Source organism: Glandiceps talaboti, chromosome 6, assembly GCF_964340395.1.
Source record: "Glandiceps talaboti chromosome 6, keGlaTala1.1, whole genome shotgun sequence".
Lineage (NCBI taxonomy): Eukaryota > Metazoa > Hemichordata > Enteropneusta > Spengelidae > Glandiceps > Glandiceps talaboti.
The window spans coordinates 7604620-7615124 of record NC_135554.1 but is presented as its reverse complement, the minus strand read 5'-3'; the positions used below and the strand labels follow the sequence as shown (position 1 = coordinate 7615124).

General features: G+C 35.0%; 1 protein-coding gene across 1 annotated transcript in view; it reads left to right on the top strand.

The window, feature by feature from the left end:
• Positions 1-2068: 2068 nt before the first annotated feature.
• The window catches only part of LOC144436784 (receptor-type tyrosine-protein phosphatase kappa-like), a 34134-nt gene continuing 25697 nt past the window's right edge, over positions 2069-10505 (top strand). Inside the window, exons 1-4 of the mRNA XM_078125645.1 lie at positions 2069-2322; positions 4766-4857; positions 8879-9056; positions 9324-9479. The gene's annotated coding sequence lies outside the window, so the exon portion shown is untranslated. The remainder of the gene's footprint in view (positions 2323-4765; positions 4858-8878; positions 9057-9323; positions 9480-10505) is intronic.

Here is a 10505-nt window from a genome sequence, read left to right as displayed (position 1 = left end):
TTTAGTCTAGCGACTCGTAGTGACCATATACCCCATTAGATTACTCGTATTTTCATTGGCTGAAGAAACAAAAAATATTGGGGAATAACATCTAAATATTGTGGCAAAAACTACGACAAAAATGACAAACATGTCACTTTTTTATAGTTTACTGAGTTATTGTCTGGCTATGAGCAAGCACGTCATGATATCAATTATAGCTTATTAAGTGAGGTATTATAATATACCATTCAAACAGATATGTTTGATGTAATATTCAGAAAATATTCATATTTAGGATCGTATTAAAACAATCAACTCGAAACAGATATGCACCGATAACTCATCATGGAATTCAGTATTTAGATTAGACACTCAATTTACATATAGTTAAAAATATATATTATTTACTCGAGACTCAGTTATCATTTATATGGAAAACTGTAAACATTGTTTTTGTAATAGTTATCATACAAGTAACTTTTTTTCTGCATTCTACTCATTACACTGTGAACAAGAAGATGTATTATATTATCCTGAATACAAAGGATGAAGACAGAGGTTTGCTATGTGACACTAAAAGAACAATGATATCTCTTAAATAACACAGCAAATTGCAATACATCAAATTGCCTCTCATTACTTCATTTGGCTATATAGATTTAACGCAGACATAACAACGACATATACTCAAGAAGGTGAAATCAAAACATATGCCTTTGCAAACATTTGAAAACATTTCACAATATTTACGATAATGTCCCAACATTGCTTAGTCTCAATGCCTTCATTGTTATTCGTGATTTTACATTTTAACGTTTTCATGATATTTTGCATGGGTTTGCTTGTTTAGCATTGCCTTGTGTATTGCAGCTAAATTAAATGTTACAATTGTGCTTTATTGGCCTATTTTTGTCTAATGAGAAAGAATTCGTTACTTACACAATATAATTATTTGCGTTAAATTAATCTTGTCATAACATTTCCCGTATGTCATTTCCATTCAACTACCAGTAGCATCGACGTGACCAAATTTAAATAGATTCATGTGAGGTGCTGTTATATATATACAGTATTATGTGAATTTTTTAATTTGTCAAATAAAATATATTAACACATAATGTGAGTGAGTTTCTGTTTACTGAATGTAGACGTGTGCTGATGTGGAATATATCTATACATCACATAACATTATTTGTATGTGTAACACAACTAATGAACTCATACATTAAGTAATTAATGCTCAAGCATAATACCCACACCACTATTTAGCCGATCTCGTCCGATTTATATTATATTGCTCACCAAATAATGTATGTATGTGTGTTAAGCATATGAGTACGCCATCTGTGTTGAGTTACTACAATTTCTGTAAACGTACCTGACAACGATACCGTCATGTGCATAAACACTAGTAATGAACTCATTTGTTAAATAATACTTTATAATTGCATTTCACATGTGTGTTTTTTTAACACCCAAACCACATCGAGCTCTAACTTCCGCACGTGTCTGTTACCGATGACTAAGTCAAAATCTGGGTCCACATTGTTCATTTGGTATACAATACCTTATACTATTTAATAACTTATAATAATTGTTTGTTTGATAGTACTAGCTACTATTTCTCCCAGTAAACTTACTACAGACAAAACCATTCTTGTATTTTTTGGTATAGCTTAATTCGGCTGTCTATACTTATTCCTGAGCTGCCATGAGAAAATCGCATTTGTATGCTCAGTTTAGGACTAAACAAAATTGTGGTCATATTTTCAATCCAAATGAAATGACTTTCATTGATAGCGTTAGTTTTTCCACCTAGACCCAGGTATTTGTGATAATTTGGACGGACTGTGGTAGGTTTAATGACCCAACTTACCACCATGTCGTTAAAACGAACCCAGTAGACGCAACCTACGGCAAATTATTGTTTTTACAGCAACACAGGTCTAAACGCCAATAGCCATCCTACATCATGTGTGGCAGGTAAATAAAGGAGATCGATTTGAATAGAAGGCATTGTTTGTCCACAGTCGTACAACCTTCACCTAAGACGACCTTTATATACTGTACTTATCGAACCGAGAAGCCTGAGGATGATCTCCACAGTAGCTGTATTCAGTGAATGTGATTTATACCTAAATGTTGTGTCACCTCGCTTGACCGATTTAGACTATATACATGATATAGTTATCGCCTACTCATGATCATCGTCTCACTCACCCATGCCATTCCATACGCATGCTGTGCACTGGTTACATTTTTTCTCTTTGTGTTACACTCGGTAAGCTGAAATTCAACCGAACAGAGCTTGTTTTGAGGCAGGATCAAATTCTCTTACGGGTAGGTGTTATATTTATTATATTAGTATATACTGTTAATGGCAGGTCAACCGCGGCAGTTGATTACCACACGGATGTAAGCTGGTAACATTGTCTGCAGTTCTTCAACAAACCATTCGCCAATATTCGCGGTGGTTACCAAATTTTCCCTATTCTAAACTAAGTAATTTTCTAACTTTTCTTTTTGACATACGATATTTGAAAATTATCTATAATTAAAAAGTCATCAACAAGAGATATGTTTACGTGGTTGGTGTGACCAGACGTGTCCTGCGTCATACAGCAGGAAATACACAAACAAAAATGGCTGACCGTTTCGTTTATGTAAAGAGTTAGACAGGAAGCATGTATCTGTATTTCTAAACAAATACGGTCACGATGACAGATATCCTTCCAACTACATTCATGTATAAACATTAAAAAATGTGTTAAAGGTAGAATTCCTGACACAGTTGCTCGTCGTCATTTTGTGCAATGTCCATGTTGTGTACGTATACGTAATCTATATTCAGAGGACTATCTCCACACATCTCAATACAAATGAATGAGTCCTACAGCTGTCTAAGACAATTTATAATTTCCATATGAAAAATACGCGAAAATAGTTGTAACTGTACGTTGACTATTAAATGAAATATTTTCGAGATTTAAATCTAAGACTTATGAAAATGATCTTTCAAAGAGTGCATTGTTTTCTTTAGTTATGCAATTTTAGAATGTTTACTTGTGTGACAACAGTACTGGCGTATGAGAATGTATTATTGAATATATCACAGCTAATTAAAACTATATTGGCATTTTCTGTAGTCTGAGAGAACCATATGACGACACCGATATGATAACACAAATGGATGACCTGAAATAGAAACTGTGGCCATTAAATGGTTATGTTCATTCACTCTATTTGTATTTTCAGGAACTTCTCTGTACACTTGAAAGTATAATCCATATTAGTTAACGATACCGTGTTCCAAGTCTGATAATAATGGAATGGATTATAACCTTTACTTTACTGGTCATATTAGTATTTGATGTAGCTAACTGTGCCAGAAGTTATTCAAATCTGTACCAGTTACAGCATGGCTTCAGGGAAAAAAACGTTCATATGAAATCCAATTGATCAGATTTGTCCATACAATATGTAATCTAGTATTCAAATTGATGTTTATGCCCTGTCAAATAATTCCCGTTAATTATTGTGTGTCACAATCATACATATGAACCGAGTAGTGAGATTTCATGTCACTGCAGCATAATTTGGTTTGTATAATATGTAAATAAATGTAAATGATATTTAGAGTAGCGATAGCAACTGTTACCAGCAGGAGTATTGTATTCACATATTTTATACTGTATTTTCAATAATTTATTAAATGTTGTTGTTTATTCTATAAACCATATGCGCATCCAAAAACTGTGAAAAATCTAAATTATTTCATTAAAAAAGGTAAAGTCCGGTCAGGTATGTCTGTTTTTAATATATATATATATATATATATATATATATATATATACATGTATATATATATATATATATATATATATATATATATATATATATATATATATATATATATATATATATATATATATATATTGTTGATTGCTCGAAACCATCAAAATGGCAGAATTAGAATACATGTTAGTTCACAAGCTACAATATTTCAAAGTTGAGTTAGCTACCAAGGTGTTATTTTACCACCACAAAATATCATGGCTGAGAGCTAAACAATACCAATCAAGTCTAATATTGTGAATATACCACTACTTTACATAATGTCTTATTCTACAATATCCAGTCTAATAATTTGACCTTTAAACTTATTAGTCAAAGAAGAGACGTTCTATTTTGTATCTGATTTGTCGTGGTTTGAAATAGGTATACATGTAATAAATACCGTGTACCTATATGTCGTGTCGATGCACACGGTTAAACTAAGCTACAATTACATGTATGGGAGCAGTAATCGACTTTTCACAATGATTTGCCTATTAAGCATTTAATGTGTTGGAAGTGTCATAAATTTAATACAGTATAAACTTGACAGTTGCACTGTCATTAGACAAAAAATATCAATTTAAAATCAAAAGTAACGGTCAGTATTTTCCCCTGCGTTGCTATATTTTCAGGTCAGATATTTTCAGGATAACAGTCACATGAAAAAAATGTCTTTCCGTCGACTACGTTCATTACCAGTTTCATTTAATGCTGTGATTAGAAAAGTGGCGCCAGACAAAGTCGGTAAATCCCGCCATCGGGGCAATGATGGAATGTATGGGTTTTTTTTGTTTCACAAGTGCCACGGTGTGCTTGTGGTGAGAACAAAATATAGCCCTAACACATGACAGTGATTTATGTCTAGGAAGTCACATGACAGGCTGCTTGACTTGACTCTACAACGTCAAATCTCCGTTCTATTCGTGTTTCCCTTCATTCTAACTAGGGATACAAACAGCAGAAGGACTACCCTTTACCACCATTGAATCTGAAGTCATATATTTAGATCAACAAAAGTGAAGCTGACAACCTTTAAAGGTAAGTTCTTCAATATTCTTAAATCGTGCAGATAACAGTGGTAAAACATCACAATGTCACTCCCTTTGCATTCAGTAAGAACCTAAGTAACTACCCAATTCATTAGAACGAAATTACAGTGCTTGTTATACGAGTGAGCAGCCAGTATTTTAGAAAGCGTTGTTGATGAACCAAAGTAGCTGTTTCCCTTGGCCTCAGATAAATGCGGTCTATTCAAACTTGACCTGTAACCTTTGACCTGAAAATACGTATTACCTAATATATTTGCAAAGCGGACTCCACATGTAACACCATCTTTTTTAAGTAGGAAGTAAACACAAAGGCTTGAAAGAGCATAGAATGGGCAGTTCGTTGCAGTAAACTTGTTCCGAATACCAACTTGTAGAAGTACATTCTTTATGCAATGACCAATTGTAGTAGATAATACAATGTCTTCCCGTAGAATAGCTAACAAAAAGTGAAGAGCGATACTTGCGTAAACACTTGACGTGTTTAAGATAAGTATACAAATAACACACTATACAAATCCGCCTGTCTTCATTGAAGGCAGGTAAACACAACGTTTTTCTTGATCTGGTAGGCCTGTCTTGACGAGACTTGTATGTAAATAAAATTGCAATACCCTGAGGTAACGATAATAACATCCCTAACTTCATTGATGCATTGTCTGAACAGCGACCAGTTGTACAAAGTGCAGTAACATGACAGTTGTAAATATGAGCTTCTTCAGAGAAAGGTACATTCCACACTTCTGTATATAATATGACGTCCAAGCCATCATCCAGTACCATGTTATAATAAGGTAAATCTCGTACGTAAAGAAAGCCCACAGTCAAACAAGTCATTGTGAATGACATATCCCCGCTATGATTGGGTTTTAAGGAATTATCACTACTCTGATCACGCTACAACATTTGTGAACCTAAATCAAACAGACTTAGATATGTTGTGTCTGCTTGTTGGACATGGAACATGCCTACAATAATAAAGGATGGGTCGGGTGTGGGGGATCGTATCACGAAGAAAATGGATATGCACATGTATGTCATAGAACACTGTCCTAATACCAACTTTGAATGAGATCTGTTCAAGCATGTCTGAGTTATGGCTTTGGACATGGACAATTCGCAAACAAAATGGCTGCCAGGTAGGCATATTGGATCGTATCACAATGAAAATGGATATGCACATGTATGTCATAGAACACTGTCCTAATACCAACTTTGAATGAGATCTGTTCAAGCATGTCTCAGTTATGGCTTTAGACAGGGAAAATTTGCAAACAAAATGGCTGCCAGGCGGCCATATTGGACCGTATCATTAAAAAATTGACGTGCATATGTATGCTATTGTATGTTGCCCCTGTACCAAGTTTGAAAAAAATGGTCAAGGCATCTCCAAGAAACGGCTGCGGACGGACGGCCGGACGCACGCACAGACGCACGGACGCACGGACAGACGGAACCCAATCCATAAGTCCCCGTCCCGGACTTTGTCTGGCGGGGACTAACAACATGTACATATGAAATATGGTAAATACAATGAATTGTTCACTTCTGTTTACACCCGATCTTCTTTGTTGTAATGCTATTTTGATCAAAGTGAGCATCGTCGCAAACCACGACCGTTTTACGGTACTGTTCTTAACGCGCCGACCCCTATATACTGTTCGAAGAAGTAATAGCCTTTATTTGCGAGAATGAAAACGAGACCATGCTTTAATTGGGTGGCTAACTACCGAGGTAAACAATGTACTGACGCCGTCGATGCTTCCGATACATCCATTTGGTTTCAAAATCCACTAATTATAATAAGATATAAATGACTTTCATCGAAATAACTTTTCACAATCTCTTATTTCTACAAAGTAAAATATCAGTATTTTTCTCTTTCCGTATGACGGAGGAAATACACACATTATCATATACCGCTTTCATGGCAATCTCTTCCATATACAAATACTCTGAATAATATTTCCCTTTAATTTCCTTTGGTTTATTTATAGCATAACACCATATAATTCATGAAATTGGGGAATATTATACAGAAAATATGCCATAATTTACAAACTGCAGATGGAGCCTCATATTGCGTACATGACACGAACATGTGATGCAAGACACAAGTTGCAATGTTCTACTTTACGTTTTCAAATACAGAATATCAGATAAGAATAAACCAGTCAGTGATTAACACTATCTAAACAACGTATTTTAACTGTAGTTCCAAACAGCTAGCTAAACTCTAAAGTCATGTGTACAGTTATTGAAAACATGGTAGAACACTCAATTGTAACACTTTTTGAATGAAGTGTGTGTTCAGAAAGAAAACTACAACGCATGTGTTCAGATTTAGAACATATAGTAACACATAACATATGTTCACAGTCATGTGAAATAGAACGTTATTGACGCATCTGCACACTGTAACACTTTTTGAACATGGAGTATGTGTTCAGAGAAGTACACAGAATGCATGTGTTCTAGAAACCAGATCAAACTAACACAATTGACGCCTCGTATGAGGTCAAGAGAATGACTCATGTATCAATATGTAGCCTATAGTCAAACAACTTTGATATGAAATATGGTGGATGCGATGAATTGTTCACTTCCGCTAACACGAGGGTCTTCTTTGCTGTCACGGCATGTGGTTCAAACCCACACGAAGCTTTGAGTAGGTGGATCATGACTAACTGCCTACTAACTATATGACAATGTTCCAAAGAAGCGTTCGATATATTTGGTTTCAATATACACAAATAAGGGAGAAATATCTTCCATCGAAAAAATGTAACGTCAAATGTTTAACCTTACACAAACTATGTTTTTCTAGAAATGTAAAATATCAGTATTTTTCTTTCTATCTGACGTATCTAGGAAGGACATAAATTACCATACACCACATTGCATACAATCCCTGGTATAAACATACTCTAAATACATATTTCTCTTTCATTTGCATTGGTTTATTTATAGCATAACACTATGAATAACCCCAGCATATTACGTATTGTTTATTATTTTAAATAGGTGCGTAGCGTCGGACGTCAGAATTCATAACTGTATTATTCAAGGACATACAGGGTGTGTTTTTGGTAAACAGAACGAACTGATTAAAGTAAAAATATACCTTTCACCAAGTGTGACGTGAGGCCATTGTGTACATTGACAACACAGACGGACAAACCAAACCCCATGTACCAAGTGTCAATATTGATTTTTAAATTAGTATGAAACTCACAGTCTACACACTGTTCTGTTTTTGTATTCCTAAATAGTTACAAATCACACGAAGATCTGATTAATCTTGGCCAAGTTTAAGGTCTAACGATATTTGTGTAAGTCAACTAACTGTTTTTAAACAACAAACCAAGTAATTTGAGCACTGTTCAAATAGGTCTTCAGCTACAGTTTAGTTTAGTCATAGCAAAATATATAAGTGCCCTCCTTTGTGCATTGAAACGCGGATATAGTTTATATTTCGCGCATGCAGTATTTGGTGTAGCTAATAAACCACTGCTTGATAATACCACAGCGACGAATGTCGTATTTTAGGAGGTGTTTGCATTATATGGATTTATTCTGACAACACATTGGCAGATCTAGTCAGATTTAGCGTTTCAATGTCTTCGATTTTTACACTGATTGATAGGTTATTCTACCACGGCATTTTAATTCAAAATAAAAAATAACCCATTTCAGTGGAATAGTGCATTCACAGTGTGGGCAGTACGAAGGGAGCATTAGTGATTGATATTGGCAAAATTATACTCTCTAAGTGTCCACTTCTTTTAAATTTCTAACCGTTTATCAATAATATAATATACTTGATATACTCTGTAATTCATGTACATTCTATATTAAAATGAACAAAGTCGATGGTGGTGGTATATTGGCAAAGTTGGCATATCCCTTCATTGGGGCAATGATGGGATTTACGACTTTGTTTATTATCACAGTGTGATTGCGGTAATTAACAAGATATATTCCGAAGATATGACACTCTGATTTATGTCTAGGTAGCCATATGACAGGCTGCTCGACCTGACTCTAGACTTACAACACCAATTCTCCAGTAGTCTCTTCCTTCATTCTTATGGATACAAAGAGCAGAGGGACTGTCGTATATCAGAAATAATATTGAAGCAAGCTGATGTCACATATTAAGATCAAAATTGAAGCTCTCATAATTTAAAGGTAAGTTCTTCACAGTGAAAATGTGCTTAAATCTTGCCAATTTCTAATAGAAGATAATTATGGTAGAACGTTACAATTCCACTCCTTTTGCAATTGTGGGATGGCTGGGTCGTGAAACATTGGGAATTTAAAAAAAAACGAATGGTAAAATGTTGATAATAGTATTTTATGATGTCTTCTACCTAATAATGGTTTATTTTATTCGATGAATCTAGCAGCTGAAAAGCGACAAAGCGAATAATGGTTTATTTTATTCGATGAATCTAGCAGCTGAAAAGCGACAAAGCGAGGGACAGCTATTCAGGAGAAGGTAGATGACCTAGTACCTTTCGCTTGACGCATATGACGAACCGTTGGAAGACGCTAGCGCTCTGCATCTCTGTGTACCCGCAATAGTGCTGAATTGTTTCTGTCAGCGTCACTGTGAGTTTTACCACCTCCATTCGTGACAATACAGTCTGCGAAACGTTTTTTTTTAACAAAATGACATTGCTACCAAATGCTTGTGGCGTGCGCAAAGCTTATTTTGGTTTGTACATTCATAAATTGTTATTATGTGCACTAATATTGCTATACAGTTTTAGGATAGCTTTCAATAATTACCCGAGGGGGTGTCGTAGATTGTAAACCTATGACTATATTTTAGTAAATATAATTACAGGGGGGTCATAATGTACTTTGTATTATATTAGCGATTTTGCATCCCATTGCTGCCCCCTTTCAGTCATATCACTTCTGGCAACCATGTAGTGAAAGATTAATTGTAATGTGATGAGACGAGTGAAGGAGAAACAGTGTATATGATATTGGGTATGTGGCGGAATTTGCATATTGACTTGGTCCCAACGTTAAGAGTGTAGTGAGCTAATGTAGTTTTTTCTTATTTATTTATTTTTTTTTATTTTTTTATATTTTTTTTGTAGTTCTGGCCTTCAGCTCTATGTAATACAAAAAAAAAATCACTGGATTATATTCAATGCAGTGCTTTTCATAAAGTTACCCTAGGGGTACTCAGGGGTAGGTAACAAATATTAGTCTAGAGCACGATCGATATAGTGACAAGTACAAATATAAAAGTTGCGGGAAAATTCTACATAGTACCTGGTACAAGTCGTTTAGTTACAAGTAAAGTCTATATTGCGACGAGCACAAAGTCCTGATTTTCCCACCGTCCATTGCGTATTCAACATGGCGGCAAGTAACATCGACAATCCTGATGGTAAGAATCAGTCAATTTCTACTACTAAAAATCGAAAATACGTATTCCTATAAGCGTGCGTTCTGGGAAGAATTGGTTGGAGGAACAACAGGGAAAATTTCATTGATCGATTCCACCGTTTGTGGGAGGAGTTAGCGAAAAACTTTTTCTACCGACGGATGTCCTATTCTAAACACACGTCCCTATAGGAATGAATGTACAATATTGACAGTAGTACTATATTTTATGTA